The 27190-nt window shown below is 39.5% G+C and overlaps 2 protein-coding genes across 5 annotated transcripts in view; one reads left to right on the forward strand and one right to left on the reverse strand.

Moving 5' to 3' along the window:
- Window positions 1-27190, reverse strand: part of LOC109030472 (matrix metalloproteinase-2) — a 364259-nt gene that overhangs the window by 307798 nt on the left and 29271 nt on the right. Inside the window, exon 2 of the mRNA XM_072303226.1 lies at window positions 26345-26414. The gene's annotated coding sequence lies outside the window, so the exon portion shown is untranslated. The remainder of the gene's footprint in view (window positions 1-26344; window positions 26415-27190) is intronic.
- The window catches only part of LOC109030411 (beta-glucuronidase), a 46348-nt gene continuing 29590 nt past the window's right edge, over window positions 10433-27190 (forward strand). For 2 of the 4 annotated variants that reach the window (XM_072303228.1, XM_072303230.1), the window contains exon 1: window positions 19373-19826. The gene's annotated coding sequence lies outside the window, so the exon portion shown is untranslated. Of the gene's footprint in view, window positions 10727-19372; window positions 19827-27190 lie in introns of those variants that run through there. The other 2 variants (XM_072303229.1, XM_072303231.1) reach the window with 2 other exon arrangements.

Below are 27190 nucleotides of genomic sequence, written 5' to 3' on the forward strand. Positions count from 1 at the left end.
TCCTCGGACTGCCATGGTGTGCATTCAGCTTTAATTCTATATGGATAGCGCCGAACTCACCCATGGTCTCAATAATATCAATTCAAAGTGTGACGGGTTTTTCAAGGAGTTTCAGATCCGAAAAGGCAAGCATTCCCTAAAATCCTCCTCAATCGCGGTGTCGCAGTAATTCTCAGACCAGAGTTGGACTGCATTTTGCAATTTGGACCTATAAATTCTGGCCCGGTTTAAAAACAACGTATGTGCTATTAGTTTCCCTCTGCACACAAGTGTTTTTTCAGATGAGCCAGGATTTATAGTTCCAAATTGCAAAATGCAGTCCAGTTGAATATCACGTTTAAAATTATGGGAAGCAGTCATACGTCATGAGTTTTGGTCCTGAGCCAAACGTAAGAACTTTGGTAAGAACCACATATGATTTGTCCGAAGCTTGGAGGAGAAAGGGGAGCTGTAGCTCCCACAGGAGGCATTTTTTTAAAAATTATAAAAAAAAGTAATAAAAATATCATACAGGAAAAATTCTAATTTTGACCCATGAAATACATCCCTGCAGTCTGGTTGTTTAACTATGGGACGCCCTGTATAGTCGCGAGGGGGATTAGCATAAATTAGAATAGACGGCTGTGGCGGTGTCTCCGTGCGCGTGGTTTATGGAAGAAAGGCACCATGAGGCATCGACGATGTCCCTCGAGCGCTGTCCTGCATTCATTAGGGCGCCGATCATATTTTCATTGCTTTCTTTCGTCTGAAAAAAGTTGGACGGAGGAGGAAATCGTGAGAGGATTTCCAATCGCGGATATTCGACTCCGGGCCCGGGCGTGTGTCTACGTGTGGGTGTTAAAGCCTTGTTTACGTTCTGGCATCCCGAGGGCAGCCTTGTCAGATCGTGAAGGTATTTCGCGTTGCAACACTGAAAAGGACTCTGGCCGTGGAAAGCCGTTATTACGGTCTGTAGACATACTGCCGCAGTGCCGTGTTTAAATATGTCCACTTTGTATTAGACATTTGCAAGATAGCTTCACTGAAAAAAAAACTCCGGCCGTGGAAGCCGTACTTACGGGCTATTTAGACCTACAGCCCGTTCCGGGCTCAGCGGCCAAAAATTCCGGGTGCTATACACCCGCTGCTCCTGCCTCTGAACCCAGAGCAGTCGAAGCTGCGGCTTCAGCACCCGGAATTTTCGACCTCTGAGTCCGGAACGGGCCATAGATCTAAATAGCCCGTAAGTACGGCTTCCATGGTCGGAGTTTTTTTTTTTTTTTTCAGTGGAGGGATCTTCCAAATGTCTGATAAAAGAACTATCTCCAGTATCTCACGAGCCCTGTCATGCATGTATTCTTGTGGGCCTCAGGGTCCCAATCACGTAGTGGACATAGTTCCCGTTTGACTCATATACTTCCAACTGCAGCTAGGGTATCGCTAATCACCCAAGTTAGGTGTGATTTATCTGACACATAATTTTGACATCATGGCAAAAATGAAGTTTAAACGAGTATGACACCAGATAAATAGTGCCACCTTTTTTAAGAACTTGGCTACATCATAAATTAATCACCTCTACTTGCGCTCGTGCGCTTAAATATGTTTTTTTCAATACTAATTTATGTAACCAGTTGTATCAATTTTTAAAGAAATATGCAAAATGATCAACATTTTTGGGACGCTGTAATCGAGATACAATACTTCACTTACTTTTTTATTCGCAAGGCTATTTTTTACACGCTCTATTTAGAATTATTCATTTATTTTCGAGGAAAATTTTGAGAGACGTCCTGCATTTGAATTTCGATCGGGATCTTTTACCTACTCTTAGATCTGGTTTTTTCACCTTCGGTAAAGATTCAACTCCTGCTTAAAATGAGACTTATGGCACTTATTTACTGTAAGAACCTCTTTAATATTAACCGAAGGTCAAGATGTTTAGTTCTATAATATCTGAACTGAGTCTAAAATGCCACTCAGAATTTTAAAACTACTGTAAGAGCCTCGAACTCTCTAAAAATATCCAAACTTTTGCTTTGTTAAAAGGTGATAGAACTTGACATCATTGACCTTCGAGTTCAAGATTGCATATCTTCGCACGTCAAAAACTGTTACAATCGTAAATTATTCATTCCTTGTCACCATCTTATTCCTTCTTTCTTAATACTGATTAATAAGCTTAAACTTTTAGCCAATTTAACTTGAGTGCGTTTGGTGGATTTTTTTACCAGGCCTTCTAGGTAATGTCTTTTCGTGCACGAAGATCAAAATGTATAAATCATATTAAATAAATGCAAGAAGTACGTTTTAAAATCGGACAAATTTCACCAAAGTCAACCTGCAACTACATTTCACGTGGCCTCATTGCTTCTCATTAGGTTTTATTTTGTTGAAAGAAAACTAAATGACGTGACGCCCTGAAACTTCTTGTGAATTTTTCCTCGATTATAATTATTAAGAATAAATTCACGATCATGCTAGAATGTTATTCACTTTTCTGTTTGCAAAAAAGAGTACGAGAGAAAATTAGGCGACGTTTGATGTAGTTAGGCTGAATCTGGTAAAATCGGCCTAATTTGTCAGAAAATATTGAAAACATAACATCTCAGAGAAGGAAGGCAAAGCATCAAAATGCATATTCCGCAGATTATACAGGCAACTAGCAATCGCTGGCAAACTGCAATCTATTTGTGTTGAAAAAAAAATTTTAAAAATTCAAAAGTAGAGAAACAAGATAGAAGTACTGATTATTATGATTGGAATTCAAACAGATGTTTCCTACGTCTTGACTGCATCTGACACCGTCAGCTAGCACACTATGGCGAGTGAGAAAGTTTCTCCTCGGAGAAGTGAAATCAGCGACTTAAGTTAGGTCTAGTTCAGATAGGCAACTAAAGTAACTGCTTGGAAATGCTAGAAGTATCGATCGGATTTGAAGGCGCTCCAAGCTGAGGTCGCGCTTTCTTAAAGTTTCACCTACCAATGAACTCCTCACTGTGTTGCTACAAATTTATTGCAATTTGACAAGTTAACACGCATACCACTAAAAAACTGCCGGTCATAGCAGCATAACTGCGAAATATGTAAGTAAAGAGCCTATAGTTTGGAAAAGGAGTCAACTTGACCCGAAAACACAGAAAATGGACTCTTCGGAAAAATACTTTAAAGTCGTAGAGTAGGCAAAAACATTATCGTCGTGTAGGAATAATTATCTACGTCCGACGTTGTTTTTTTCCTCTCTCATTCAATTGCTTTACGACAATTAGACGCGAGTAGCCACTGATGTCTGCGCGCCGCGATGTGAGCCTCCACTCACCAATGATGGGTTGGAAGGGCATAGAAATTGGGCTATAGATAAATACTCGCGTTGAATTTCAGCGGAATCGAGCTAATTGGGGATGTCGATAGGCGGAACGGTGTCAAGTGAGGATGTGAAATCGATTTTCACGAGGAAACGCGGAGCAAATGAGCCTAACGCGGAACGATCACAAGGTTGAACTCCCAACCGCACGAATTCTTCAGTGTTGCCGGAAATTACTCGGCGCCGGTAGATAAAATAAATAAATAAATAAATAAATAATAAATAAATAAATAAATAAATAAAAAAAAAAATTAAATCAGCCCAGCGAAAGGGTGGCGACAGGGGATTTTATAAGAAACGAGGGAGTACAAACTCCCTGAAGGACCCTAGGAGGATAGGTACTCAGGTGGCTAAGTTATTGGTGCCATTGCATAAAGGAAGCAAACCAGGACATTTTAACGTTAAACCCCTGAAATCTCAAAACTTGAGGGAAATATGGCGTCTGAAAGTTTCAAGACACAAATGTTTAAATTTTCGGTTAAATTTTTAATTTATAGTTTTGGCTAAATTTAGGTGAAGAATTCTGACTAGCGCACGGAAAAAAAGCAATTTCAGCCCCTTGTGTGAGAAAATCAAACTAAAAGCGCGCATAGCTTGTTCCCATGGCTGTAGAAAGCGTTTCCCGTTAAGAACTCAAAATCGCCAAGTTGACTTTTCCCCCTAGATTTGGCCCTCTGGACGATTTCCCGGAAGGTAAGGTCCCTTTTCCAGACCCTGTCACATTTTATGAGGAGTCCCTTGGAATGTTTCGATTTTCCTCTCCTCACTTTTCCCATTAACCTCTATGGCATGAATTAATTTTGGATCTCAGATTCTAGGGAACACGAATCTATTTTGAAGGGGATGCAGTCTGTCTTTAAACGAGGAATCAGTCATCAATTTTTTATGTATGGATTTTCCTAGACTCGATGAGAAACTCGATCGTGATGGAAAAATCCATACATAAAAAATTGATAGCTGATACCTCGCCCTCGTTTAAAAAAAACATTTCTCCCGAGTGACAGCCAAAATCAAACTTTTTCTATTTGCTAGCTTGCATAAGAAACATAGGGTACCAAATTTTCTTTTTTCAAAATTTTAAATTTCTGGGAATCAGCCATTCAAAAAAAAAGAAAAATACGAATGAAAACTTGCAAAATCATGCCACAGAGGAAAGGTCCAATTTTAAAGACAAATACGTTGTTACGAATTCGTAACGCTATGCCATAGACGGTTTAGATAAAAAAGGAAATTTGGCAAGGGCGTCTTGGCGCACTGCATTGAGTACGCTTCATTCTTTCACCTTTAACACCTCTGCGGCTGGGGTCAAAACGCACGACGCGACGGCGAGCCGCTTGCTATTCTGCCGTGCTTAGGAAAAACGCCTTATGAGCTTTCAGACATTGCCAGACTTCTTTCGCTAAAAAATGAATTCACTAGGAAAATTGTGAATGTTTTTCATTCAATTTTTCAGACAATTTTATTCGCAATTTGATCTACACTACCTGAAATTTTTAAGGAAAAATATGAATAACTTAACTCAAAAATACATGTTTTATCCAAGGAGACTTGGCAACTCTCGAATGTTCATACGGCGTTTTTCCCTAGCACGGCAGTATTTTACAAGGCAGCACGACGAGGAGACGCGTCTGCTAGCTGTTGCTTGTAACTTATTCAATAAAAAGCAATCGATGGACGATGAGGTTGTCGACCGAACTTCCCACTTGCCGTGCAGCGTATGCTACCCTCATTGCTTAGTTAGCAATCAAGACTACATGTGAGCAACCGAGGAGCTTCTCGTCGAAACTAAGGTTAGGATGCAATCTCCCGAACGCATTGTTCAAACTCGCCTTCATGGGAAGTTTTTCCGCTCAAGTTTTTTCCGGAATCAAAGTTTCCCGGAACAGTCAACTACCGGTGCGAGAGCGGTAATTTCTGGAACTTTCTTCCGGGAAGATATACCGAAAAATTTTCTGCTCAAGTTTTTTCCGGAATCAAAGTTTCCCGGAACAGTCAACTACCCGGTGCGAGAGCGGTAATTTCTGGGAACTTTCTTCCGGGAAGATATACCGAAAAATTTTCTGCTCAAGTTTTTTCCGGAATCAAAGTTTCCCGGAAAAGTTAACTACCGGGTGCGGGAGCGGTAAGTTCCGGGAAGTTTTCCGAGAAATTTTTCCGCTGAAGTTTTTTTCCGGAATCAAAGTCTCCCGGGAAAGTTAACTACCGGGTGCGGGAGCGGTAATCTCCAGGAACTTTTTTCGGAATTTTTTCGGCTCAAGTTTTTTCCGAAATCAAAGTCCCCCGAGAAAGTTAACTACCGGTGCGGGAGCGGTTATTACCGGGAACTTTCCTGACCCTCACTCAAATTTCAAATGTGTACTGTGCCAATGAGTGTGTGTGAGTGTTGCTCCTTCAAAGTTTCCCAAGCAAGTTCCTACTTTACCGGAACGGAAAAGTGGCCATTTCGATCGCTTGCAAAGACGTGTTGCATAACATCCAACACAACGGTGTGCCTGAATAGATTTTTGATCGAATCAACACTGAGGTCTGTATCTATCTACCTATTCGTATTTATGCTCATGGGTCTATGTCGTATATCTATCCATCTGTCAAGTTTTCAAATCAAGAGTTTCTAACAGGGTTACGTCTGTGAGCCGGCCCCTGAATCGGAAGTTGCGGGTTTCACATCCGAAATTTTCGGTGGATCAGCCGTTTGCAGCTCCCATACTGACACGCCAGGCACCCCGGAGAGAAGAGTTTCTAAGAGGCTGGAAAGAATCATTTCTTGCTTGTCGTCAAGATATGACTTCAAGTAGTTTGGGACTTAAAGGGCAGAAACAGAAAAAAAAGAAATGTAAAACTCAAGCTTTTTCTCGGTTTTGCATTATATCATTTCTTCGTTTTATTTTTTATTTGTATACCAAAATTAGGCAAAATTAGACTTTACACTGTTAGCCTAGGGTAATTTTTTAAGAAAAGTAGGACAGAAAAGCAATACAGGTTGTGCCTGACAAGTTTTTTTCTCTTTTTTTTTTTTTAACATGTCTTAAAAATGAATACCTTATCAAAAATCACCTCAACTTTAATGAATGGACAAATTTACGTGGGAGTGCTTGAAAATTACGGCTAAATTACACAAGTCCGACATTCTGTAGGAAGTTGTTATCAGCTAAAAGGGAAATGATTACAGTAAGTCAACAGCCTTCTCGCGTCGTCATTTAATTCTTCCTTTTTTCATTGCATTTCTCGCATTCGAAAAAAAAAGAGATTAGAAATACATTTTAGATAAAGCAACTACCTCTGCACACAGACCGAATGTTAGTCAGCCGATAACCCTCTCTATTCTAATAAAATCATATTTAAGACGTTTCGATGGACGAGTGAGGAAAAGGATTAAGGAGGTCGATGGGCTGGAGTCAGGAACGGGAGTTTTAAGTCCGTTTTTGATTTGCTGTTAGTTGATGAGGTATCTTTTTTTTCAATTCTTAATTTCCCTGGCAAAAATTGGCAGTAGAATCTGTGTTCCAAAATACCATAGACCTACAGCCGGCTGTAAGATTTCCAATAGCTTCTATAGCCAGCTACACAATTTCTTATAGCCTTTTATAGCCGATGGCGATTCAGCAACAGCCAGGCGATAAAGTGTATGCTAAACGTCACTAATTACGGATGCTAGGACTTAGTGAGTTTTTGGAATACTGCTCTCTTTTTGGGCCGTAGCATCTTGATTTATTTTGCGAGGAAAGCTCCGTACTTTTGATGGATACCTGCCATTACTAATATATTAGAGCGCCTTTAGTTTCGTATGACACTGTGCAATACCTCTGGTGTGAAATAGTTGCTTCAAGCGCCGTGGTAGGCGGGCAGCCAGAGCGAAACACGCATTGGCGCCTACAAACCTAACAGGGATACTTCACGCGTTGCGCATGCGTGAAGTATCCCTGTTAGGTTTGTAGGCGCCAGTGCGTCGCCGCTCCGCTTTGTGTTAGGCTCTAATATTTAATCTGGCGGAGTCAGCGTTATTCAACTCCTGTTTTTGAAATGTTTGCACATCCTGTATGGATTAGTCTTATTTTAATTGATGGAAATTAAAATATGTATTAAAGGAAAATATTATGTGTGTTTGTAAATATGAAGGTGGTTCCGTATCAAACTTAATGATTTCCAAAGCACACGAATTTCTACACAATTTCTTATAGCCTTTTATAATCGATGGCGAAAAAGTACCAGCCAGGCGGTAAAGTGTAAAGCCCGGCGCGGCGATAGGAACTATAGCCCGGCTGCATAATTTTTTATCGCTTCGTATAGCCCGGCCGTATGATTTTCTCCGCATTCTACAGCCAGCTATATGATTTTCTGTAGCCTTCTTTAGCCGGCTGTAAGAATTCCTATGGTATTTTGAAACGCAGCTCTTATCGTCAATTTTTACCAGGGTTACTCTAGGCAATTTCAATTTGTTTCGTCCGGACGATTTCGACGATTTCGCTGGCCGCGAAGCGGCCTTTGGGGGGGGGCGCAGCACCCTGTGGGTTGGGCCACATAGTGGCCAGGGGGCAAAGCCACCTATTTTTAAATGAGAAGAAAACCAGAGAGGAAGATGGAGGGAGGGCGGGAAGAGACAGAAATCTAAAAGCAGTAGCAACCAAAAGTGATTAAAGTTTAGGACCATAAGATCATACAGACTGAGATCCGAACTCGGGACTTCGGGTTCGTGATGAGCTCTTCATGTGTCACATCTGTTTTAGCATACCCAATGAACAAACCACATGTCTGAACCACGATTAAAGCTCCTTCATCTGACAAGTGAACTGGTTTCCCAATATGCATGCTTGGAATGCAGTTTATCATAAATCCAAGATGCGTCTATGCTCCGCGTCTTCTTTCGATGATGTGAACACGAAAACAAAAGTGAAGATGATAAAAGCATGGCCGGCAATTAGTTAACCGAGTCGTAAATTCACTGTCGTTCATTCCTCTTGCGGTGTTGTCAGACTTGGTTACTTTTACTTTCTATACTCATTAGAGGCTGCAAAAGGGTGCTGCACCGTGTCTCTGCTAAATGCTTCTTCCGTTTTTTTATAAATTTTTCCTCTTGCTTTAAACAGTCATTCACGCGAGGCAACCAATGTTCCTTGGCAATTTTTTGGATCATCGATTCATGAAACTCGAAGCAATGGTAGAGAAGCTATGTTTTTCAAAAGGCGGTATAGTTTCCCAAATATTGCACGCAGAGAGGGACTCATAAAGTTATTTATTTTTTTCTAATGCGAATTGAACAATCTAAGTAAAAAGGTCCATGTTTTGAAATGCATCTTACTCTGGCACACAACTTATCGGTATGATATTCACGGAAAAAATGAAATTGCTATTTTAAAAATTTTGTAGTTTCAAAAAAGTGTCCAACATGTTTTAATGTAGATTTTACAATAAAAAAATGCTACTTTAACCCACCTCGGGTTTAAATTAGCTTTCCACTAATGGAAAATGTACATTTGAAACATGTCGAACATATTGTTTCACAATTTAATTGTAAATTAGCAATTCATTTTTTTCCGTGCAAAGTGGACGGATGGTAAGATGAAAAAGAGATAGAAAAAAAGGCGTGTGTTCACTTAAGCTACTACAAATGCAAGTGTGGTGCGCTCAGGGCCTCCTTGCATAGTTGATGCACTAGTTAATGCACAATGTGTTGCGTTGAAAAACACGTGCAGAGCACCCGCATACTACGGATGCATCGGTTGGCTAATTCTGGACACTTCTTGGACATTCCGTGCCTCCGGTGTCTAGCCGTGATACTCAGGCCAGCCAACCTTGCAACGCCGTTCAATCCATTTTGAAGAGTGAAATTCCACTGTCTGAAATGAATAACGACCCCCAGTGTTCGGACAGGGACAGACCTCCTGGAAGTTGCCATGCTTGGCTAGAATTTGGATAGGTACCTAATTAAGGACAACGATGACCAGTTCAAATCGAAGGGAAAATTTTCTGTCTCGGCTGTGAGCTTTTCACTTTTGCTCTATTAGGTATACAATAATTGTAAAATTTTGAAAATTTGTAGTGGTAAAATATGCAACCAGCGACGGGAATAGACGACAGGAGTAAAATTTTAACAATTTTGAATCGATGCCTCTCCCGTCCGATGTAAGTGTTTGTCCTGCTGTTTGGATTACATTTACCAAAATACACCCTAAAAGGTATTTAGAAATAAAATTTTAGTTTTTTTTTTTTTTTTTTTTTAAGCAAACTCACCTTCACTTAATTTTCTCCTTGGGACGCATCTCGGAGCTCAGTAGGAAATTTCTCCTTGTTCCAAGAAAAAGGTCAAGCTTTTTTTTTCAATTTTACTAATCTAATTTAAATATGACCTTTTATATGGCTTTTTAACGCTTTTTCAGGTATGAGCCCAGCTCAGATGTATAAAAATATCAAATATTTTACAAAAATTCAAGAATCACATGAAAAATAACAGAAAATTTTATGACATTTGTTGACCACGATTACAGTTAAGGTTTCTCGAAACATTTCATTCATTTAAATCGGACCTTACATCTGGGTTTTCAATATTTTTCAAGTACGAGCGTCGCTCAAAAATCGAAAAATTTACAAAAATTCAAAAATTTCATGAAAATAACAAATTTTTATGAGATTTTTTGAACACGATTACAGTTCCGGTTTCCCGAAATATTTTATTAATTTGAATCGGACCTTGTTCACGGGTTTTTAATGTTTTTTATGTAAAAGCCCCGCTCAGATGTATAAAAATGTCAAAAATTTACAAAAATCAAAAAATTCCATGAAGTATAACAAAAATATTTATGAAAGTTGACCACGATTACAGTGCAGGTTTCCCAAAATGTTTCACCTCTATGATTTCATTCACAGGTGGGAATCATTTGAGGGCTTAATTTCTATATTTCTGCGGGAATTCGCCAATTATATTCTTATGGTCACCGGGGAAAAAAAATGATTCCAATCTTATTATTATTATTGATATCATTGCACGGTTCGGCAACATCGGTGATAACATATGTTGATCAAATGGTCCTAGGAGTGACCGACGACCAGCCAGGACGCGGGATCCACCCGTCTTATTTGTCGTCCATCGTCACCAACAGCAACAGAAACAGAAAGACAGCGGCGGCATCCATGGCAATGCTGGGATCCTGACGGAATTGTGATCAGTACTCAGTAGTCAAGTGAAACGCAACCTGTTCGGTCACCCTGCTCCAAGCGGAGCGTGCCCACTGCCCTCCGTCGCGCTTTGTTTTGTTTACGTTACGTTGGCGTTACGTCTCGTTAACGCCGAGCGCGACTCCTGCCGCGGGTGATAACCGTAACGCCGGACTCCCGAGTCGCGGCCCATGTGAGAGTGATTTCGTGCACCACGGATATTTCCTCTTTTCGGTAATTACTTCACCTGACCTTTGACTTTTATATCTCGTCTGCATTGTGTTTATTGATAATGGCATGGGGTCGAGTTCGATTAAACGTGCTCTGATATGGTAGTCTAGACAGTCTGCGCAGTCAAGTTGTTTGGGATTTGAATTATGATCCGTAATGCCAAGTGGGATGGTTCCCGAAATTCTTCAAAAATACTTGAAAATGTGCAAAAAGATTGCCCTCTCTAGAACTAAAGCTGTAACGCATAACTATTTAATATTTTTTTTTTTTTTTTTTTTTTTTTTTTTTTGGCAAGTGTTTTGATTTTCTGTTATATACGAGACACAAGTTTGTCAGCTGATTTTTTTTCCATATTTTCAATTTGTTTCTCTTTCTCCATTCATTCATGTTCGTCTCATATGAAGTATTCGATTTCACTTCATACATGTTACCGCCAATTCCAATCTTTATGAATACTTGAAACTGACTTTGCATTAGAACTGAACTCACAATCAATAAAAAATCACCAATTCACATTAAAGAAAACCAGCGAAGAATATGTGCGACGGGGTTTTCCTTCATTCGACACTTCGACACAATGTAGAACATGAGCTTCATATCCATATTAATGACACTAATCGTTTTTCTAGACTTCTTGGGGGAATGGAGATAGTCATGCTTAGAATCACTAATAACTAAATTTTTTACATGAAATGTGACCTGGCTCGTCTCTGATAAACTTAAACCATTGTTCTCAAACTAGGAAAAGGAGGGTTTAGGAAAAGAGTTCCCTGCTAAAAATGTTCCGTGTGGATGATTTCCATGAAGTTGATTTCCATGAAAAAATGACACGGAAAAATGGAACAGGAAATATTTCCATGTGGCTGATTTCCGTGTGGCTGATTTCCATGTGGCTTATTTCCATGAAAATTTTTCATGGAAACGAAATCATTTCCGTGAAAATTTTTCATGGAAACGAAATCATTTCCGTGACAATTTTTCATGGAAACAAAACCATTTGCATAAAAATGATCACAAGATGGTTTCAGTACCATCCAAATTGCTCACGGAAATTAAATAAATCTTAGAATCAAGACAAAGGAGACAAGCGTCCCAATGGGAGCACATGATATTTGGACCATGCAGACATGCTCAGTAAAATAGAAAATGAACAAACAACACTCACCAACTTGCTCAAATCTGTAATCCACTGGGTCAGAAAAATCCACTTGAAGACAATTAATCCAAATTTCCGATTAGAACTGGTGCAGGTACGAAGGAACTTTTGAAAACACGATGAGTGCATTGTAAAAATATCTGAAGCACTCTTTAACGTAAGAGAAAAATTAGCACCATGATTTAATAGCTGATCAATGCAGAACACCACTCTCAGAAAAGCACTGACACAACACGATTTTACGGTTTAGTTTTAGAGGAGAAAGCATTTTTCAAAAGATGCGACATCATAAATCCACAGCTTAAATAATTTCACGATTTACTCCGATCATTGATGATATTAAGGTAGCCATCGATTCTCTACCCGACGTTCCTTCCACACATGACAGGAAACATCTACAGGCATAGAGCAAATGGCACTAAGCAGCAATGTACATCTGATAAGGCAAGCTCCTGGAAGTGTCGATCTGCAAAAATACAAAGCGGGAGACAGATCATCAAATTGATCTACCTATGGTTAATGGCCGTCCTTGGAGACAGACAGTAAACTACGTAACAATATATCAACCACCTTTTGATAACAGAACGAATTTAAAATGAGAGCAAGACCCTTCCTTATGGAGGGAGGGCCAAGAAACATTTAAAAACGGAACATTTTACTACTTACAGATCTGAGCCACTGAATAAAATACATTCCACCAGTCAATAAAATTTTAAATTTGAATGTTGATGGCTAACCTGATTGCCAGTATACATTGAGTTGAAACATCTGATACGTAGAGCGGTTCGTTCTTATAGAAGCTTTCGTAAGTAGTTCCAGATAGATACTTTAAAATTAGACACCGGTCAAATGTAGTACAAGAGAGGAAATGGGTGCAACAAAACTTTAATTGTCCTTGATTCTTTTGAAGACACAAGGAAAATGCAGGCAGTATGAGGATGTTCCAACAGACTATCTATAGCACTCGCCTGCGAGAGTTGGGAAGTTTCTACTTGTGATAAAGTCCGCGGATAATAAGATTTGCACTTAGAGAGTGCAACAGAAGATCCACCATCTTGATTCTGGTCTTTCCCTTCAATGCTAAATGGATGAAAGATTATCTCATCTCCCTTCCCACGGAAGGGGTGGATCGATTTATTAGACGTAGACTCTTCGATCAACTTCGTAACCACGGTTAGGAATAGCACATGGTAGTAAATGCATTCGCAAACCAAGAGAATAGAATTCACGATTACCTCGCTCGTTAGAAAATATCGACTGAATCGTAAATCGGCAAAGAAAATTAAACTCGAGTTACTTGATCAGTATAGCTTGACATGACAAATGTGTAATGTAAGTACAAGGTGACAGGCTCATACTTAGGTGTGTCCGTCGTCAAGAAGTGAAGTGAAAGAGAGATAATTTACCTGTGTTCGATGAAACTGAGTATAGTCAAGTAGACGCCGATAATACAATCGATTCTTCGTTAAGAATCATGAAAAGTAGATCAAATTAAGTTTTCATTTTCAAATTCACGGCATGGCATGGCTTCGCTAATGGCTGGCTGGGTGGATGGAATAGAACAATGGTCCGGAGTTCCGAGTCCGAGTTGGACATCGAATAGTTGGACGAGGGACCATTCCGCGGTTTTGCCCTTTGCCTTTTTATCGAGGTTGCGTATGAAAATGAGTGAAAATCAGCCGCTATAATGATTTAAGAGAGCCAGTTTTTGTATTTTAATCCTTTTGAAAACATTTGCCTGATAATTATTTGGATAATAAATACAACCCTGGAAGTATCGGCAAGGAACGATTATTCCAGGAACTAGGAACATCTTCACAAAAGTTAGGTTATATTTATCTCTCACACTCACATCACCTCAAGTAAGTAATTTAATGAATAATTTTTCACTTTCACACCTTTCCCTACCCCAATTCAGCCTGATGGCATCTATCGATTGAACTAAAAACGCATCATCCTTAGAAATTTTACCAATCGCACATCTGCAGTGCTGCGGATGTTGCCCTAATTTTATCCCTTTAAGGTACTCACAGTCAAATCATCAGTTTGTGCATGTACCTAAAAGTCGTATAATTTTAAAATACCTCAAGAGCTTATACAAAAATGAACCGCTCTAAGTATCAGATGTTTCAACTCGATGTATACTGGCAATCAGGTTATCTATCAACATTCAAAATTTAAAATTTTATTGACTGGTGGAATGTATTTTATTCAGTGGCTCAAACCTGTAAGTAGTAAAATGTTCCGTTTTTAAATGTTTCTTGGCCCTCCCTCCATAAGGAAGGGTCTTGCTCTCATTTTAAATTCGTTCTGTTATCAAAAGGTGGTTGATATATTGTTACGTAGTTTACTGTCTGTCTCCAAGGACGGCCATTAACCATAGGTAGATCAATTTGATGATCTGTCTCCCGCTTTGTATTTTTGCAGATCGACACTTCCAGGAGCTTGCCTTATCAGATGTACATTGCTGCTTAGTGCCATTTGCTCTATGCCTGTAGATGTTTCCTGTCATGTGTGGAAGGAACGTCGGGTAGAGAATCGATGGCTACCTTAATATCATCAATGATCGGAGTAAATCGTGAAATTATTTAAGCTGTGGATTTATGATGTCGCATCTTTTGAAAAATGCTTTCTCCTCTAAAACTAAACCGTAAAATCGTGTTGTGTCAGTGCTTTTCTGAGAGTGGTGTTCTGCATTGATCAGCTATTAAATCATGGTGCTAATTTTTCTCTTACGTTAAAGAGTGCTTCAGATATTTTTACAATGCACTCATCGTGTTTTCAAAAGTTCCTTCGTACCTGCACCAGTTCTAATCGGAAATTTGGATTAATTGTCTTCAAGTGGATTTTTCTGACCCAGTGGATTACAGATTTGAGCAAGTTGGTGAGTGTTGTTTGTTCATTTTCTATTTTATTGAGTATGTCTGCATGACAGATGTCATCCATTATTACTTTGCATGATGCATATTTAACTGAAAGATTCTCTTTAAACATGCCTAGTGGAAGATACATGTGTGTTTAGAACTGCTAACATGCGAACTTTGAAAAACTACGCTGCTATAATATAGAAAATCCTACAAGTCCAAGAAGGTCTATGCGCTGATTTCAATTACATACTGACATATACCCGTCAAACAAGTTCCCATGGCCGTCATAGATGGCCTGCCCACAAAGTATGTCTGAAAGGGTGGCCCTAATTTTCATCAAGGAGCTTTGAGTACACCATGTGCTTTTTAAAATTATTGTGCTTATTATTGCTTTCACTTGAGTGTAGATGTAAGTACACACTAAGCTTTTATCCATCATACATTTTGGCACATTTCTTTAATTATTGAGCTTCATAAAATTTCAGGTACTTGATTTTCAGGGGCTGAGATCGAAATCATATCATTAAAAAAAATTGGTTCCAGCAATTCTTTTCAAATTCTTTACAAAAAAATTTAGAGGATTTAATAACTGAAGATAAAAACATAACATGCTAAACACTACCTTCTGATGAAAAAGTACTTAAGTGATGACCAAAATTGAGACTTTTTTCGATCACCCTGATATGGGGATCTTCTTCACCTCCTTTCTAAACATACGCCTGAGAAGAAAAAATGTGACTGCTAATGCAACCCGCAACAATGATCGTATAGCTCTTCTTTCGGTTTTTTCCTTTTTCCCTTCATCTCCCCGCCTCCCCCCCTTCCAAAACTTAAGATTTTTCCTTTTCATGTCATAATGAGCCCATAGCACAGAAGTTTTCAAAAATGATTGGAATTCACGAAATTTCATTTTATGAAGTTACATATAAAATCTTGCATCTCTGGTTTGAACCGTATACCGAGTATAATTCCTTGGCGCGCACCTTGCGGAGCGCCTTCAACATCGTAGTTATGCTTCAAACGCGACACTCACGCTCCGATGTGTAATTTTCGCATGTTGCCCATGTCGGAGCGTATGTCCAGTTTAGAATTGCCCAAAAATTGAAAGATTTTAAAGCCGCGAAATTCATGTTTAAATCCGCAATTTTTATTTCCATGCCGAACTGAGAAGGGGATTTTCAATTCCATGAAGGCTTGATGGAAATGACTTGGTTTCCGTGTGAGTTGCATGGAAGTGTTATGAGTTCCATGTCGAGCTCACAAGGAAATATTTTCATTTCCATGAAGACTTGATGGAAATGACTTGGTTTCCGTGTGAGTTGCATGGAAACGTTATGATTTCCATGTCGAGCTCACAAGGAAATGTTTTCATTTCCATGACGGCTTGATGGAAATGACTTGGTTTCCATGTGAGTTTCATGGAAACGTTATGATTTCCATGTCGAAGGACATGGAAGTCAGACGATTTCCATGAAATCACATGGAAATCGGGTCATTTCCACGTGAATCCACATGGAACATTTTTAGCAGGGTTATATGTGAATACTTTTCTTTGGTGCTGAACAGGTATATTCTATTTATGACCTATGATATTTTTTAATAGACGCAAAATGAATTGCCATATTCCTCATGCGGTCGTGGGTAGCATTAAACACTTCATACGTAGCAGGATTACCAGACGAGTTAGGACTGAAAATATGAAGGAATGTATTGTGATAGTAGCTCCTCCAGAAATTTTGAAAGTTACGATAACAGAATTTTTATACGAAAAAACTTACGAAAGTTTTCAAGTGTTGTTGCTCGGCGATATTTCCCAAGCTCTGTAAATTGTAATCACAAATTCGCTCAGAGGCACTTTATTTTGTCGTAAAATTGTGCCAAAGGGCTGCAAACTACTCTCCGGGGGAAAATTTCATTTGCAGCGCAAGGGTTACTTTCGAGTAGAGCTTGCCCTGGATGAAAAAGGCGGAGGAGATAACTATTCGTACTTTGCGGTAGCCCATTTTGCCTACCCGATAATTTGAAGGCCTTTCTCTCGATCACTCCTATTTTGCGCTTTAAAGTGACAAGGGTCGATACAAAGGATCATTAACTGCGCCTTGAATGAGACAAAAAACTATCTCGGTGACCACTCTCGGAAATAATTTCATTCAAAAATGTTAGTTCAAATCCTTTTTAAAAGCAGAGAAGCAGTGAACATTTTGAAACTCAAAATAAATAGCGTGTTCCTCAGAATGTCAACATCCGGAGAATTTTCCATTAAAACCATAATCTCGCACATGTAAATTGTAACTCCCAGAAAATAAGGTCTATCTCAATATTCTGCGTCTAAATATATTCACACGTCAGGTGTAACGCATGATTTTTACACGAAACATAAAAATATCACTGAACGTCCGATTCAATTCCGATAACACTATAATTGGATTACGTTTAGCAGAAAGGAATTTAGCAACAACGGCTATTGCGAAATTTAATCAGGAAATTTAATTTTTTACACGAAAACAGTCGTTCGGATTTTAAAGCAAATCTCATTTAATTTTTTGCGAAGTACAAGGCAAATTTCTCAAAATTTTCCAAGGAATCCGCACAAACGTTCTCTTGGAAGAAATTAAATTTCCCGGTTAAATCCGGCATAAGCTGATGGGGCTTGGTTCCTTTCTGCTTAACGCGGTGCAATTAGAACTATGCATGTCACTTGCGTCCATGACCTCCAGAGAAATAGGGAAAGAGCTTACAGTGTCACTGGTTCAAAGTTAGAGACTAGCAAGTTAGAACTTTCGATTCCACTTCATGCCCCTTTCTGTGTCTACAAAAAGGGTATAAAGATCTACGTGAGAGGAGTTGGTATTTACTTTCCCCTCCAGCGTCACCAGTCAATGCGATAATAATCGAAGTAGCAGAGATGTTACAACGTTATTTGGACCGCGCTTAGCAGAGAGGAACCAAGCCACATCAGCTATTGTCAAAATCAACTGGGCAATTTAATTTTAACAAGAGAATGTTTATGCGGATTCCTTTGAAAATATTAAGGAATTTGCTTCGCACTTGCAAAAAAATTTACTGAACTTTGCACAAAGATCTGCACAACGTTTTCAGGTAAAAAATTAAATTGCCTAGCTGATGTGGCTTGGTTCCTTTCTGCTGAACGTGGTCCATTTAAATCGTCGCAATGAGACTTCAAGTAGAAGTTTGTTTTGAGAGGTTAAAATCAAATTTTCGCGGTGTTAACACGTGGGGTCTAGAAAGCCATGCTCTTCGCATGCAAGGGACGTTTTACTGAACAACCTTTAATTTTTTCAAAAAGTTTTTTTTTTTTTTTCAATTTTGAATTTTGAACAAGATACGGTTGAGGGAAAATTAGTGCTTACAAGTTTTTTTTTTTTTTTTTTTAATTTACATTTTTTTAATACACAAATTAATTTTCTTCCTTAAATATCAACTGATTGCGATCTCCACACATGCATGCCGCGAGACTCTTGGACTTGAAAATCAGAATATACGAGGGCTCCTTCCTTCCCCGATTACCACGCGACTACGCGCTAGTGCCCATACAAAAGAAGTCTGAAGAAGACACCGAAACATCAGACGAGCACCCTATTTTGAAGAATAACAATGAGAACTGTCTTAACTTGCCCATTTCAATTACACTTCGGAAGGCTAATGACTAGCATGTTTCCTGTCGGAAATGATGAGGTAACTCACAGTGGCGCCACACGACATAAAAACGTGGCATTAATGCCAAACCACGAAGTGTTCTTGGGTGAAGGTACCTGGTACCTGGTACACGGGAAAAAATTGAATGTTCCTTCAGCATGTAGGTAATGTCAAAAAAATGTGCGACACGATAAATACTGATTTTACGAAGGAAAATGCTACGTTAACTACGTCCGCGGTTAAATGAACATCAATCTTGAGGTAGCATTTTTTAAATGTAAAATCAACATTTGATACTCGTCGCACATTTTTTGAACAGTATAAATGCTAAAGCAACATTCAATTTTTTTCCGTGTAGCCTTCATCAAATGGTAAAAAAGTCAGATTTTGAATGTGCCGAACCAGAAATGGTACATCCGATTTTTTTTGGAAAAAATGAACAGCCTTCGAATATTGAGGTATGCAACCCACCTTGCTACTGTCATAGTAACCGCATTTTCATTTTTTGATAATGCTCATTGATTTCCATGATCCTGAAAATATTATGTGTGACGATGACGGTGGTCACTAGTCTAAGATAATAAATCTGAGGAGATCAGATGACCCTTTATCAAGGTCCCTCTAACTTTCTTTCAGTTTTTTTTTTTTTTCAAAATTGGAAAAAATCTTTAAAATGAAAACATCGGTTATTGACTTTATTTATTTGTTTATTTTTTTTAAAAATATTTGTAGTAACTTTACTCAATTCTACTTCGGTCCCCCGTTTTATATGTATGCAAAAATTCGCCTTGTAAAAAAAGGAGGGTACTTCTTTTCGTAAATGTTGATTAGATCTAAGCAATAAGAAAGAAAAAATTCGTGATTGTCATAACGTAAATTTTGACATTTATGGGCAATAACCAAAATGAATTATGCAACAAAGGCGTGATTTGATGCCAGGCTCGCATGATCAACGACAAAAAAGCGGTAAACGTACACTCAAAAACAACGAGCTTCAGTCACGGTATTTTGGACGTGAGTGATGTGAAATGAACGGTCCGAGGTTTAAGACGATCCCGATTTGGAGTGAAGACGCGGAAAATAGCATTCCTGCTCGGATATGTCTGCGATAATTAGACAGTCTGCTCTTTAAAAGTCATATTTCACACGATTTTCAGTGATGTGCGTGCGTGCTGATAGTGAAGAACCCCTCTCAAGAAAACCGAAAAATATGTTTATCAGTAGCTAGATAAGTATGCGAGCCTTATATGATCCGGATTTTAAACAATGCCGCAAGTGACATAGGTGGAACATCCCGTTGTCCAAATCAAGCGCAACGCCACACGAGCCTATAACACCAAGGACAAATTAAATCTATAACCTTGAAAGAGGTATACCCAAAAAAGAAGATCGACTTTTTAAGAATTATGGGACGAGAATGCTGGTGAGTTAACATGCACACCCATTATTTTTCGAAGACCGATAAATCTTTCGGTAAAGATGTATAATGAAATGAACTACATTTCGCGATGAGGAGCTTATATTTCTCACTGTATCTGTATCGGAAATTTTTCAACACGATTAGTCTTGACTTTTAAGGGCGCTCAGCAGGGAAATTCTGATTAATTTGCGAATTTGTAGAGTTTGTAGGCTGCGTGCACTGAGTGCCCCTTGCGCGCACTTGGAAAGGCGAAAAATATCGTATTGGCGAGACGTCCCCCCTCCGAGGTTACGAAAAAGAAAATTAAACCAGGGAATTCAACCAGGGGTGCGCTGGCATTAATTCGATACTTAATTCTTGTAGATCAGCCGAAAATAATAAGATCCGTTCAAACAGTAACTGATTACGATCAATATTAACCGAGATATCGCGCTTCGAGAAAGTCGACGTATGACGTCATCCACCGCGGTTGTGACACCCTTCGTTTCTTCCACCTTCGTTTCATCAGTCAAGGAAACACACATTTGCACTGGTTACTCAACGTGAAACTCGGATGAAAGCAAGGTGGGAGAAACCAAGAGTGTCACTATCGCGGTGGATGATGTCATTAAACGAATTTTTCAAAGCGCGCTATCCCGGTTAATGTTCAACGTAGATAGTTGCTGTTTAAACAGATCTTATTATTTTTAGCTGATCTACATGAATCATACACCAAAAGACAATTCTGTGACCAGCGCAACTAATCCATGACGATCTTCAAACACGCACAGCTGACCCACTCTCCAAAGGGACGCATCCCCTCTCCAGAAAAATGAGAAAGTAGGGGGTCAAAGCATGCACTGAAAAAAAATCTCGGTGTATTTACTAAGAAAAGGGTAAAATTACCAAGATTTCAGGGTTCTATTGGATCTCAGTTTTTTTTGGTAAAATTACCATTTATGAAATTGGTAATTTTACCGAGAAATCTCGCTCGGTAATTTTACTGGACGCCGATATTTTTTATCGACTATGATAGAATTACCGAGATAAAATGGCAAAGTTACCGGGAATTGATTACCAGTAAAAGTGGTATTCTTACCTGAAAAAAAACAATTAAAATACCGGTTTTTAGGTAAGCTTACTAGTCTGTCTTGGTAAAATTACCAATAATTCGTAAAAAAAAAAGTGAGATGGTAAAGGTACCAACGGACCTTGGTAAAAACGCCGCGAATTTTTTTTCAGTGTGCATTCCTGATTTGCTCCATAATTCGATGTCAGAACCAGATTTGCGGGACACATTGACATGGAGCCGGGTGTTTCGTCCCGCGCTACAATATGCGGAATCAGGAACGAATTCTGCGTTGCACTTAAGTGCATTAAGTGCATGTAGGCTCGCAGCATGTGATGCAATTGACCTATATTTGCCACGCGAGTGCATTGATGGTATCAGACCGGTTATTCTGGTTACCCTGCGAAATAATTACCCTCCGAGGGGGACCCCAGACTGTCTCTATCCTGTGACCCGTCCTTTTTTAATCCCTACTTCCCGAACGTCCCGGCACCTGTCAATGCCTCTACATGGATACGCTGCCTCCGTGCTGCCCCTGTTACGTGTGACGTCACGGGCACGAAGAAATTGTCAACAATGGTGGCATGCCCCCCCCCCCCACCTTGGGCCAAAACGAGAGGAAAAAGAGAGAAGGAAAAACGGAGAAAAGGGGGAAGGAAAAAGGGGGAGAAAAAAATTGCTCCTAAAAATATACTGAGATAGTTTCAAGACAGAACTATGTAACCAAAGTTTACCAAGCCAAAGGTTACTCAAAACCGCAGGAATAAATACCTAGTCCATGCACTAAGGTAAAATTACGCTGAGAGAAGTATGATTCGTCAATTTTCAACTTTCAAATAATGCCCAAATTGTATGTTAAAACTGCTAAAAATTCAGTCTAGGAGAGCCTATGTTTTACAGCCTACGGCTTTAGAGCCTTTACAGTCTACGGGAGGGGGGGGGCACCCCGCCTCACAGGGGTGTCTCCCCAGTGACCCCCCGTTCAACATTAACAAAAGCCCCCCCCCCTCAAACTCACTCTGAATCTGCCTCTGGGTGACAATGGCTCATTTCCCGGAAAATCAAAAGTTCAAAACTAACAGTTCAAGCAAGCATGGAAAATAATTCATTGTCGCCTAAATCATCCGGATTAGTGCATGGCACGATGAGGCGCGACAACACACTCGCAGTAAGTCGATTATCGATAGCGCCTTCTCTTTCGATTCCAAACGTACATATCGCAATAGCACCGTTTAAATCCTCGGTCAGTTCGCGAATCCAAACAATTGGTTAAACGGTTCTTCGCCGCCAATCGATGTTTCTTCCCGGTTAAATCGGTGCGTCGCACGATGGATCGAGCCGATATGAGAGGTCGGACAAAATTCTGAAACTTTAAACGCTTAGAACTCCGTTTATACAAAACTTGGAAGTTCTAAAAGTGGTTTCATTGGTTTCCTCGTGAAATTACCTTCTACAGGCACCCCTTAAAGTTTTAAATGTGACGAAATTGACATCAGAATTTGCAGTTTTAGTCGAAAAATTTCATGTCCGACCTCTCTAATGGAGATGTTGCATGTGTGAGGAATTTGCGATTTGACTGTTGATTCTTACGTAAAAGTTCGCGAGAAACACGATGGTGCTACTGGTTTTCTCTGAAATCATCTCCCAAGCTCAAAAACAGCTCTCAAGTTGAGGTCAAAATGGAGGTGATATACCACTCTACCCTGAGAGTCCACCTCTACATCAAAACAAACTCTCCATGCAAAGATAGGGAGCAAAGACATTAGCAGTGATGCCGTGTTTTCAGTTTTAGAGTCCCCAAATAAAGTGGCAGCCCTGTCAATGTATTTGCTCCCTATCTTTGCACGGAGAGTTTGTCTTGATGTAGTCGTGGACTCTCAGGTAGGGTGGGATATTCCCTCCATTTTGACCTCAACTTGCGAGCTTTTTTCGAGCTTGGGAGTTAATTTCAGAGAAAACCAGTGGCCACATCGTGTTTCTCGCGAACTTTTACATGAGAATCAATAGTCAAATCGCAAATTCCTCACACATGCAACATCTCCATTGGCTCGATCCACTGTGCGTCGCTGATCTAATGAGCCTCATGAAATTTTAATTCGATCGCTAATGCATTTTGCCGCCCGTTCCGCGAAGAAATTACAATGAATCGAGCCGGTTGCTTCACCCTCGTTAAACGAGACGGCTTGTCTCGTCAATTGTCTGATTGTATCAACCGCTCAACCCCTATGTTGTTACCATATGTCGTCGCTCATCTAACGTCAGGGTAACCTACACTTTAAAATGAGCCCTGCTTGCCGTATAACCGTATACCTAACGGAGGCTCACGTGAAAATGGAGTTACTCCCTTATGGTATTCGAGCGACAGTTTGATTGAAGTTTGACGAGTGAAGTAGTGGGAGTTGTTTCCTTCTATGATGGAGTATTGCGGAATGGATAATAATTCGAACAAGATTGCTTATTTTTATCTTGGAATTTGATTTAAATATCGATGGTGAAATAACACGTAAGGAAAATACCGGTGCTGGTGACAGGGAACTTTATGTGAAACTATTTCTGTATCTTCCTTGTCGAGGTTCAGAATGTTCTTCGTGTGAGTGCTTTTGGTCGTGATTCGTACAAAATTTAGTTCTCTCAACAGAATTGGATTGTATTTCGCAGGAAGAAGCCACTATCTCTGGCTCATCTATTAAATCATCTATCTGCTCAGAAAAATTAATGCCACATATGTTATTTAAAAAATGAGTCGGAAATAGTGTTTCCTTATTGCCAATTATAGTCCAATTCTTCAGCCATTTCTAGAATCCCAAAATTCTGCGACAGAAACCTAGAGTAGGTAAATTTCAGAAGTCATTGAAAAAGGTCTTAAATATATTCATCATACACATCAGTAAGTGCATAGTAAACTGTGAAAAAAAGGTAAAGTACCCTTGTTTTAAAATTTAGGGTAGCTCCCAATAGCAGTCCAGAAGAAACGCTGAAATTTTGGAAAGATGGTATCCTTCCAGAGTAATGTCAACTTTCAATTTTACGGCACACTTGCGTAATAATAGTTTAATTATTGTAAAAAAAACTTGACTCTAAAGGGGAAATTTAACTCTTAATGAGTATCTCCCTTCTTAATGATGCCGTATGCTGCAAAATAGAAGGTGAACCTCGAACGAACGATATCTGCCAAGCAGTAGCGAGGGGTGAATGATCGATTTATCGATAACTCCCCATTTGAAGCTGGGGTAAAGAATCGATTATTAGATAAGGTGGTCGTTGCGAATCTCTGTTAATCGATCCTTTTCCATAGGTTTAAATGGCAGATCAATCGATATATCGCAAATTACGCCACGCATCTGACTGCCAAGAGATTGAAGCATTGTTCATCAGCTCTTTATCAAAGTTCATGGGGCGGGAAAAATAAGTGTTTTTCGAATGCAACTATTCGAGCTTTCAGGTGGGGGTCTGTTGCCTAGGCGGCGAAATTGCAGGCGAATCTCAAGAGAATGATACCTGACAAAAAGTTTATGCATTATTGTTAGTCGGTTCTATCAAAGTTCACGGAGCAAGATAAATGGGTGTTTTGCGAATGCAACTATTCGAACTCCCAGGTAGATGTGTTGCCTGGGCGGCGAAATTGCAGGCGAATCTCAAGAGAATGATACCTGACAAAAAGTTTATGCATTATTGTTATTCGGTTCTATCAAAGTTCACGGAGCAAGATAAATGGGTGTTTTGCGAATGCAACTATTCGAACTCCCAGGTAGATTTGTTGCCTGGGCGGCGAAATTGCGGGCGAATTTCAAGAGAATGATACCTGACAAAAAGTTTATGCATTATTGTCAGTCGGTTCTATCAAAGTTCACGGAGCAAAATAAATGTGTGTTTTGCGAATGCAACTATTCGAACTCCCAGGTAGATTTGTTGCCTAGGCGGCAAAATTGCAGGCGAATTTCAAGAGAACGATACCTGACAAAAAGTTTATGCATTATTGTTAGTCGGTTCTATCAAAGTTCACGGAGCAAGATAAATGTGTGTTTTGCAAATGCAACTATTCGAACTCCCAGGTAGATTTGTTGCCTGGGCGGCGAAATTCCAGGCGAATCTTAGGCGAATGATATCCTTCAAGAGGTTTGCGCATAGTGTATCGGTTCTTCCAAGTTCATGATGCGTAATCAGAGTGTTTTTCAAGTAGGAAACTACTTTACGCTCTCATGTGTAGGTTTGATGCCAGAGCGGCGATATTGAAGGCGTGCTTCAAATCGATACTACTCACCAAAAGGTTCACAACATCGTTAAAACTCGTGGGCCTGTAGGAATGTGAAGTTCTCAAATATACATTTCATTCGCTTTAATTACGGTACTAGGTAGGGTAGTTGCTTCAGCGATCATATTGAAGGCTACATCAGAAAATTTCGAAAGACGCAAAATTATACAACTGCATGGTTTGAAAAATACGATGTGTAAATCTGCTGGTAGATGTCTTTCTCTATGAGTTCGTCTTCAATATGATACCTTAAGCATCTTTATCTAGCCACGCAAATAAAGCGAATGGAATGTATTTTTGAGAGCTTCACATTTACACAGCTCTATGAATTTTCACGATATTCTGAACCTGAGAGCTGCCATCAATGTCACCGCTCACGCAACAAACCTACAAACTTGGGAGCTCAAAGAAGCTGTACTAAAAAGCTACTCAAAAAATACTCGTTTATATCGCTTCAGAAGCTTTGATTAAACCGAGACACATGCGTCCCTGGTAAAAATCGGCAGTAGAATCTGTGTTAATACCATAGACCTACAGCCGGCTGTAAGATTTCCAATAGCTTCTATAGCCAGCTACACAATTTCTTATAGCCTTTTATAGCCGATGGCGACTAAGCAACAGCCAGGCGATAAAGTGTATGCTAAACGTCACTAATTACGGATGCTAGGACTTAGTGAGTTTTTGGAATACTGCTCTCTTTTTGGGCCGTAGTATCTTGATTTATTTTGCGAGGAAAGCTCCGTGATGACTTTTGATGAATGCCTGCCATTACTAATATATTAAAGCGCCTTCAGTTTCGTATGATACTGTGCAATACCTCTGGGGTGAAATAGTTGCTTGCGGCGCCGTGGCACGCTGCGACGTGGCGGGCGGACGGCCAGTGCGGAACGCGCATTGGCGCCTACAAACCTAACAGGGATACTTCACGCATTGCGCAGTGCGTGAAGTATCCCTGTTAGGTTTGAAGGCGCCAGTGCGCGTTTTGCGCTGGCAGCGCGCCGCCCCGCTCTGTGTTAGGTTCTAATATTTAAACTCGTGAAGTCAGCGTTTTTCAACTTATGATTTTGAAATGTTCCCACATTCTGCATGGATTATTCTCATTTATATTGATGAAAAAAAATATGTAATAAAGGAAAGTACAATGAGTGTTTTGTAAATGTTGAGGTGAGTGTTAATGTAAATGTTAAGTGTTTTAAGATATTTATGATTATGGTTACTCACTCTTCAACCGCTTGAATGTAGTCCAGTTTTGGGTTATTCAATGCGTCGATTTTGATTCCCATCACAGATTCTGAAATCAAAATGATACAAAAAAATAATTATCATAAAAATTACTGCGAAAAAAAAATTAAAAATTATTATCATTTGGAAAAAGTGTACGTATTGCTAGCTTCCAGGTCAAACGCTTAAAAATGGAATGAAACACATGTCACAAAAATGTGCCCGTTCTTATTCGAAAGGGAACAATTTTGCCGCATAGGCAACAAACCTACCTAGAAGCTTGAATATTTGTATTCGAAAAACACATTTATGCCGCTCACAATCTTTGATGACACGGGGCTGAAAGTTTTTTGTTCGTTTCGGAACTTCTGGGGCATTGCATTTTGATAAAAATGCGTTTGCAGTTTGAAAATATTATTAGAAGACAACGCAACTTATGGTGGATACTTTCCGTACTGAAATAAATTGCGATCTTACGCAGAGCATAAATCATTTTTCGTTTTCTTTTCTTCTAGATAAATCTTTTGTTGCAATTTTAAGTGTGACGGCAAATTATGAACATTCGTAACTTTTTTACGCTGAATTACTACTTAAAAAAATTACGTGCATTTTACAAGCCTACTTACGCACATTTTTCGGCTCCTCAATTCACCTTAGCAAAGTTCCCTCTGGCATCATGCGGCTTCCTTAAATTTCCATTTTAGATTTAAACTTTCAGCACCCTAATCAGCAAAGTCGTAATCTGGGTAGTATCCTCTGGCGTCAACTACGAATTTTTAAAGTTTGAATCCGTAGTTTCCAGGTGATTTTTCCAATTTTTTGTCTTAGATGATTAATTCTAATACA

The sequence above is a fragment of the Bemisia tabaci genome, chromosome 8 (genome assembly GCF_918797505.1).
Source record: "Bemisia tabaci chromosome 8, PGI_BMITA_v3".
In the NCBI taxonomy this organism is placed as follows: Eukaryota; Metazoa; Arthropoda; class Insecta; order Hemiptera; family Aleyrodidae; genus Bemisia; species Bemisia tabaci.